At 42.9% G+C, this 8522-nt stretch overlaps 1 long non-coding RNA gene across 1 annotated transcript; it reads left to right on the top strand.

Annotated features, from left to right (window-relative positions):
* Positions 1–164: 164 nt before the first annotated feature.
* Positions 165–1479, top strand: LOC123124258 (uncharacterized). The gene is made up of 3 exons (XR_006461022.1): positions 165–440; positions 546–635; positions 740–1479. It is a non-coding gene; the product is annotated as an uncharacterized lncRNA (long non-coding RNA).
* The last annotated feature ends 7043 nt before the right edge of the window (positions 1480–8522 follow it).

The raw sequence follows: 8522 nt of genomic DNA, 5'->3' as shown, positions 1-8522 counted from the left end.
CAGGGCCGTCCAAGGGCCTGTGCGAGCTGTGCGCTCGCACAGGGCCCCCAAAATCCTGGGGCCCCCAACTAGGGTCCATATACATATATGTATAGTCTGAAAAATATTCAGTTTTAGGCCTTCTTGGGCCTGGTCCGGAGCGATCCGCTTTCCCGTCGCGTGGATGATGTAGATTGATCGATCATAGACGAAACGACAGCCCCAGCGCAATACGTTCCCTAACTTCCGCTTCCAATTCCTTCCCTGATCGCTTGGCTTTCCATCTCCCCACCGCTTTCCGACTGAATCGGCGGCTCGGCGGCGATCGCATTGCAGCCTTGCAGGTTCAGCGAGGCGACGGGCAAGAAGCGGAACTGCACGCGACTTTCGAGCGCTGGACGCCGCGCCGCAGGCGGCCGGCCGACACTGCCGCGGTGCCGCCCAACAGGAAAGACCAACCGGTGTGGTGCCCTGCCCTCCCTGCTCCCTACGCTCTCCCCTTTTCTCTCATTTTGATACAAATTACAAAGTTGGGTTAATATGTTTGGGAACGATTTTTTGTGTAGTCATTCAAGTTCAGAAGTAGTCACAGATTCAAGAATTTCAGTAGTTGCTCGTACTATCGTCCAAGTCCAAAATCAAGGTTCTATCTGATTGTAAGTTTTTCGAACTACTAGTACCTATACATGTCACAAGCCTATATTTCATGTGAGCTCATCAGTTCAAATAAATTGAAAGAGTATATATTTCATTGAAACAGAAACAATCATGCATTCTAGTTCTGGAAGAAAGTATGGTTCTGGTGCCTTCAAGCGTAAGAAGAAACAGAAATTAGAAGAAGATGCTCAAATTCAAAGGGGTGCTCTTGATAAATATGTTGTGATAGTACCCCAAACTAATTCTGAAAATCATACTCCAGATGGTAATATTGATGATGGTCATGATGATAATGCAGTAGAGGTTGAGGTTGTCACTGCAGAAATTCATGAAGTTGATCATGGTCATGGTGATAATGCACAAGAGGATGAGATTGCCGCTACAGAAATTGATGAAGGTGATGATGTCAATATTTTAGATGATGATCATGATCCTAATATTTCGGATGACATGAATAATTCCGTTCAGCTTGATATATTTGATCCTAGAAATTGGGATGGACTTGATCCTAAAAGATTAATTATGAAGATGTAATTGAAGATTTCATTTCAAGGAACACAAGATGGATGACACTTTTCAATAAAGCATGAGGTCAGTTTATTGGTTTTAGTATTTCGCATTGATACTTCAGAATATTCTAAGCATTGTATGAAATAACATAAATTTTAATTACATAATTAGTTGATTATGCTTGCGTATTTGTATTTTTTTTAATTTGGGGCCCCATTTTTCTTTTCGCCCCGGGGCCCCGAATTCCTGGAGACGGCCCTGCTCACAAACCATGCAAGGCTCGCGAAACCTTGCCGGGTTAGCATTCTGAGTTTGAGCTTTGCTTCGGTAGAAAACCCCCGTTGGGGCTGCACTACAGTACATTTGCGTTTTGCTACAGCAGCTATATAGCGGAGCTAAACTACTACTACTCCGTTATACTGTATTTTGCTTTCGAGCAATCAAATTGGCCATGCATTCACTACAGGATAATGACAAATTGCTTTCTCATGCTACAGTGACTGGTGGTAGGTGTTAGTACATGTTTCTTTTATCAAGCCTCATGCTAGCTTAACACAATTAAACATGTAGGCAGGCATAACAAATAATCATGGCAATTGGGTGGTCCTATATGATCAATTAAAGGCCCCATACCAAGTTGTTTGTGTTTTCGATAAATTTTGCATTTTCTAGAGATTTTTCAGTCAAAACAGGCGGATAAATGGTCGGACGTGACACAACTTGCAGACGGTGTCAGAAATCATTCAAACCTGACACGGATGCCTATCATGGACATGCCCACCTACTTGCAAAAGCCGCGGTCATTTGAAAGATGTATGAACATAGACCATGTGTCAACAAAGGGTTAGGCCAGAAGGCTCCGTCTGAGAACACGTTGTATCCTTACATCCTTGAAATGGTTCCAAATTGTTTTCTCCCATGGCTTTGTATGAACAATTCAAGGCACCATGCCACGTTGTTTTGGCTTTCGACAAATTTTGCATTTTCTAGAGTTTATCTGTCAAAAAGGCCAATAAAATGGCCGGATCTGTTGTAACTTGCATACAGTGTAGGAAACCGTTCAAACAGGCCACTGATGACTACCATAGGCATGCCCACCTGCTTGAAAAGGTTGGGGTTATTTTAAAAATGCCCATAACTAGACCATGTTCAATTGAGGGTGTTCGGGTTGGCGAGAAGGCTCCCTCTGAGAGCACGTTGTTTTTCTCGACATCCTTCAAATGCCCCAATTTTTTCCCACCAGATTCTTTGACAAATTCAAGGCACCATGCAAAGTTGTTTGATTTTTCGACAATTCTTGCATTTTCTGGAGTTTACTTGGTGAAAAATAGTTGATAATAATCCGAACGTGACGTAACTTGCATACGGTGTTGGAATTCGTTCAAACTAGGCATGGATGACTACCATGGCATGCCCAACTAACGGAAAAAATGGGGTTATTTCATGCATGTCCAAAAATAGATCAGGTTCAACAGAGGATTTCGGGTAGGCCATAAGGGTCCGTTGGTGAGCACATTTTTTTTCAGCATCTATGAAAGGACCCCAAATTTATTCCATAAGCTTATATGACCAATTAAAGGTATTGTGCCAAGTTGTTTTGGTTTCCCACAATTTTTGCATTTTCTGGAGTTTTCTCAATCAACAGAGGCCGATAAATGGCCGGACGTGTCGCAACTTGCATACAGTGCCGGAAATCGTTCAAACCTGACATGGATACCTACCATGGGAATGCCCACCTGTTTGCAAAATTTGAGGAAATGTAAAAAATGTCCAGAATTAGACCATGTTTAATGGAGGGTGTCCGATGGGGCCAGAAGGCTCCGTGTGATAGCACGTTGTTTCTCGATATCCTTGAAACAACCAAAAACAATTGCATGGCCTTGTATGACCAAATTAAGGCACTATGCCAGGCTGTTTTGGTTTTCGGCAAAAATTTGCATTTAATGGAGTTTTCTCGGTCAAAAAAGATAAATAAATGGCCGGACGTGTCGCAAGTTACATATGGTCTCGGAGACCATTCAAACCTCACATGGATGCCTAGCATGGGCACTCCCACCTGCCTATGAAAGTTGGGGTCATTTGAAGAATGTCCAAAACTAGATCATGTTCAACGGAGAGTGTCCGGGTATGAAGGCTCCATCCGAGATCACGTTGTTTCTCGACGTCCTTGAAACGACCCCATTTTCATGGTCTTGTATGCCCAATTCAAGGCACCATGACACATTGCTTTAGTTTTGAATTTTTTTTGCATTTTCTGGAGTTTTCTCGATCAAAAAAGTTTGATAAATGGTCGGATGTGGCAACTTGCATACAGTGTAGGAAATCATTCAAACCTGGCATGGATGACTCATATGTCTATGTCAGGCTGCTGCAAGAAGTTGGGATCATTTATCCATAGTCCGAGAAAATACCTGTTGAGAGGAGTGTAATAGACTAGGCCAGATGAATGCATTCGTGAGCATGTAGTTTTTCCTAATTATAAAGTTCAAAAAAGAGAAAAATAAATCAACGAAAAAATAAAATAAAAACCAAAAAACAGAAAATAAAAAATAAAAAATACACTTAGGCCTTGGTTTAACAGAAAATAAAGTTCAACAATTTTCAAAACAAATGTTCATGATTTTAAAAAAATGCAAGCTTTGACAAATGTTCGTAAAATTTGAAAGGAATTTGTGGATTTGGGAAAAAGTTCATGGATTTGAAAAAGTTCGTAAATTTAAGAAAATATTCACAACGGATTCCAAAAAAGGTTCATGATTTAAACATAGTTCATGAATTTTAATAAATAAGAATTAAAGAGAAAAAAAGAAGCAAAACAGGACAAACAATAACTGAAAAAATAAAACCACAATTTTTAAAAAAAATCATGTTTTGAAATTTTGTTCAAATTTCAAAAGATGTTAACTCAAATTCCGTTCATAAATTCAATAACTATTCGGCATTTCAAAATTATTCACATTTTTTTCAATTAAAGTTTCGAATTTTGTTCAGAAAATATTTCTTATATGTGAACGCTGTTGTGTATTCTTATACATTTCGCGCTATAAGAGAACACAAGATGTTCTGTGATGAAGTGTCTAGGCGCGCAGGCGTCTAAGTGGTAGGTCTTGAGTTCAATTCCTTGTGAGGTATACTTTTTCTTAGTATTTTTACATCGCTTATATTGGACATGGCTTAATGGGCCGGCCTGTGCAATTTGTATATGAGATCTCATGACGTACTTTTGAAAAGGACCATCTTGCCCTTAATTATGAAGGGGTATAGGATAATCTGAGCCATTGATGTGTTTAGGGGGTCTACCGAAGCAGAAGAAGTTTTCATATTGAACACCTCACCTGACTCGATAAAATAAATGGCATCCTCCTTGATATCTCCACAAGGTGCAGAAAGAAACTTGGAGAAATTTTGGCCGACGAATAGTGCTCGGCCGCCATCGAGCCCATGAGCCATTGGCACCCATTTGCATGCGCTAACATCGGCCATGAAAACATCAACCTTACGAATGGACAAGGAATAGTCTGGAAGGATATGTGTGTGGCTTTACCATGAACAGTTCCCCGCGTGACTGGACTAGGTGCCAGCGAGTGTATTCTTTTTCGTGCATAAGTCCATCATGTGAGATATTTCGATAATTAAAGTCACTTCGGCCATCATCATCATCATCATTTGGCCCCTCCTCCTCATGAAAATCATTGACCACCACATTATCAGCTGCGGCTGTCACATCCAACACAGCCTCCGCCTCCTTCATCTTCTCCTCGTCCTCGTCCTCATCATCTGCAGCCACATCAATATCTACCTCTTCCTCATCCTCGCCTCCCACATCATCATCCTCATCATCTTCGTCATCCTCATCGTCATCATTGTAATCATCATCCCAACCATAGTAATCAAGTGGTCGTCGGATTACATGCCTTCCGATGGTAACCATGGGTCTTCCATCCTCATCCAACCCTAGATCAAAGGGGATGAGGTCCTCCGCCTTGCTGATGCCATAGAGCTTATCTCCACAGAAGGCAATGTTAACGATATAAACATATGGCACTGCCCGTGGTTCAGGCAGCCACACACCCTTTCCTGACAGGATCACAATGAGCGGATGATTCTCGTTGGTGGTGACGACGGCCATGAAGTCATGGGCGGTGGACCGCATCTGGAACTTGCTGATGCGGTAAGCGCGGTGGAGGGTGGCATCCAACTCGGTTAGAGAAACACGCTCTCCGGAGAATATATTGTGTAGAACATAGTTGTCGATGAGTTTGGGGGTCCGGTAGTAGATGCCGAAGAGTAGCCACTCGTTGGCGGATCCAGATAGATCTGCATTGCGGGGGACGGAGGCTGGGTATTCCAAGCGTCTATCGGGAGGAGTGATGACTAACTTGACCATAGAAGAAGACGATCCATGGTAGCTGGGCCGTCTGGGGGCCGTGGCGCCGCACGGCGGAGTGCCATGAACGGCACACGGCACGGGAGCGGGCACGGTCGGCTGGGTTAGCGAGGCCGGCGACAACAAGGTCTAGGGGATCCAGTGGGAGATCCGCCCAGGACGCCATGAGAATCGATCGATAAATTTAGGGGTATATATAATGCCAAAAAAAAACTGGTGCTTATTGTAGTCTTGCACCGTACGTACGTACATGCAGACAGAGTCATGCACGTCGCCGCCGGCCAAGCGCCAATCTCTTGGACTAGTTTGCATTGACGTCCATCTAATGCATCTTTTCACGTCCAGGATTAATAATCAGAACTTATTTTTCCATCACTGATCGATTTTAACAGGGTACTTATACTATCACATGAGACGATGTACCAATCATACATTCCCGTACGTAAGCGTGAATGCATACTGATTTTTCTTTCGATTAGGATTGCATTGCTGATTATATTAAGCATCTTTTTTTAGATGAGAGGCATATCGCCCGGCCTTAAAGAGGCACCTGTACGACCGCATATTTTGTGGTACAGTAGAGGAAGCGCCGCCGACGCCATTTGCATAGGTGTGCATTCTGGATGTTTTTGGACATCTTGTTGGTGCAGAGCTGGGTGTAACTGATATCTGTTTGATATTAATATATTCTCCTTTTCAAAAAAGATTGCATAGGTGTCATACCTCTGGAAGACGATGCCGATATAATTGCATCTGAAACACTTGAACTACCATTCTTAGCCTACTTATGCTTCGCTCATCACGTTCATGGTTCCCGTGGTACTGCTGCTAGTCCCGAAAGGGGCAACAGTGCAATATATAGAGGACAAAGAATACATGAGAAGATGCAAACACAGACTCAAGTACAATGGCTTTACATTGTTCTAGTACATCCATTAGAACAATATAAAAGAAAAAGCATTTTCGATTTCTTGGGCCTGCAGCTGGTGTTTTTTAAGCCATTTGTTCCAAGAGGTCCATTTGCGGTGTATATATTGCTCGGGTAATTGATTGATTCACCATTAGCTTTGCATAAATGTCTTGTGATTGATTCTATGTGTTCTCACTGAATGCACTGTGAGGCTTAATAGTTTGTCACTGATGATATTTTCTTGCTGATACTTACGTAGGTATCTGCTGATTTTGCTAGGACGGGAGCACATTCAGTTATCCAACGGAGAAGTCTACGTTTAGTCGTCATTATCTTGCCAATGCAACTTAGTTGTTCTCATAACGTATTTTACAACTTGGTGATGCAACTGGCTATATATAAGCCGTACTGTTGGTGATGAAGGGGTGGGAAAGAAAAGCATCAACTGAGTAATTTCCCTAGAGTAGTTAGCTGCAGTTTAGAGGTAGCGGTGCAATCTTCTTCAGTTATCCCTGGACTGCTGGACACTTGACAGGTCGTGGCTGTAGCCTGTAGGAAGAAGCTAGAACATCAGTTAACAGCAAGACTCCGGCGCTTTTGGAATGCATCGACGTTCTTGTTTCGATCTTTTGGAGCGAGCTTTGCTTCTAGCCCTACTGCTGAAACCTTTATTTATAGCCCGCGTCTTCCTTCACTAACGATAGGAATTCCTTCCTACTATCTACATTTAAATTTTTTTTTCTAGTTGTACAGTCAGAAAGAAGAAACTCTAGGGACTAGGGCTAAGCTACACCACTAGTACAGTTACAAAGAAATTTCAACAACAGATGTCGCAGTGCAGGGACTAACGGAAAGAAAGAACCCAAGCCTCAAAGGAATTATAGATTATACTAGTCCCTCTTAATTAGTTCCCTCAATAAGCTACTTGATTTCTTCTTTCCACTTTGCTTGAAAACTCTAAAAATTAGGCTGGGTGACTTTGAAGATGTATTCATTCCTTGTGCTCCAAATAGCCATGTCACAAGCATCGCAATTCAAGCTAGAAAGTGGCTTTCAGAAAGAGATAAATGTGATTGATTTGTTCCTGGATAGACCCAGCCAAAGGAGTCCATGCAGTACACAGTAGACCCAACAAGCAGCTGCACATTGACATTGAAATAATAGTTGAACTTTAGTTTCCAAACTGACGCAAGTAAAACCAGGAATGAATAACTTGATCTACCGTCATATATGAATGAATATGTAGGAAGAACTAAAACATTCTATTAATCCTAGCTAATATATTGTTAAAGCACCAACTCTGGGGGGAAGAGCCACATGCCACACTGTCCCAGTAGCAAGGCTCGCGAAACCTTTTCGGGTTAGTATTCTGAGTTTTCATATTGAACACCTCCCCCGACTCGACAAAATAAATGGCATCCTCCTTGATATCTCCACAAGGCACAGAGACAAACTTGGAGAAGTCTTGGCCGATGAATAGTGCTCGGCCACCACCGAGCCCATTAGCCATTGGCACCCATTTGCGTGTGTCAACATCGGCCATGAAAACATCAACCTCTCGTATGGAAAAGGAATAGTCTGAAAGGATATGCGTGTGTGGCTTCACCATGAGCAGCTCCCCGCGTGACTGGACTAGGTGCCAACGAGTGTATTCTTTGTTACTTATTCCTTCATGTGAGATATTGCGATAATTGAGGTTACTTCGACCATCATCATCAGCAGCATCATCCTCACTATCATCGTCGTCGTCGTTCTCATCATCATCATCATCATCATCGCCATCGTCGTCATCATCATCATCTGGCACCATTGGCCCCTCCTCATGAAAATCATTGACCACCACATTATCAGCCGCAGTTGGCACGTCCACCGCCGCCTCTTCTCCCTCCTCCTCCATCTTCTCCTCGCCCTTGTCCTCATCATCTCCAGCCACGTCATCATCATCATCGTCATCTGAAACTGTTGGCCCCTCCTCCTCCTCCTCGTCCTCCATCTTCTCCTCGCCCTTGTCCTCATCATCTGCAGCCACGTCATCGTCATCATCATCATCATCTGGAACTGTTGGCCCCTCCTCCGCAT

Source organism: Triticum aestivum, chromosome 5D, assembly GCF_018294505.1.
Source record: "Triticum aestivum cultivar Chinese Spring chromosome 5D, IWGSC CS RefSeq v2.1, whole genome shotgun sequence".
NCBI lineage: Eukaryota > Viridiplantae > Streptophyta > Magnoliopsida > Poales > Poaceae > Triticum > Triticum aestivum.
This window is presented reverse-complemented; position numbering and strand designations above follow the sequence as displayed.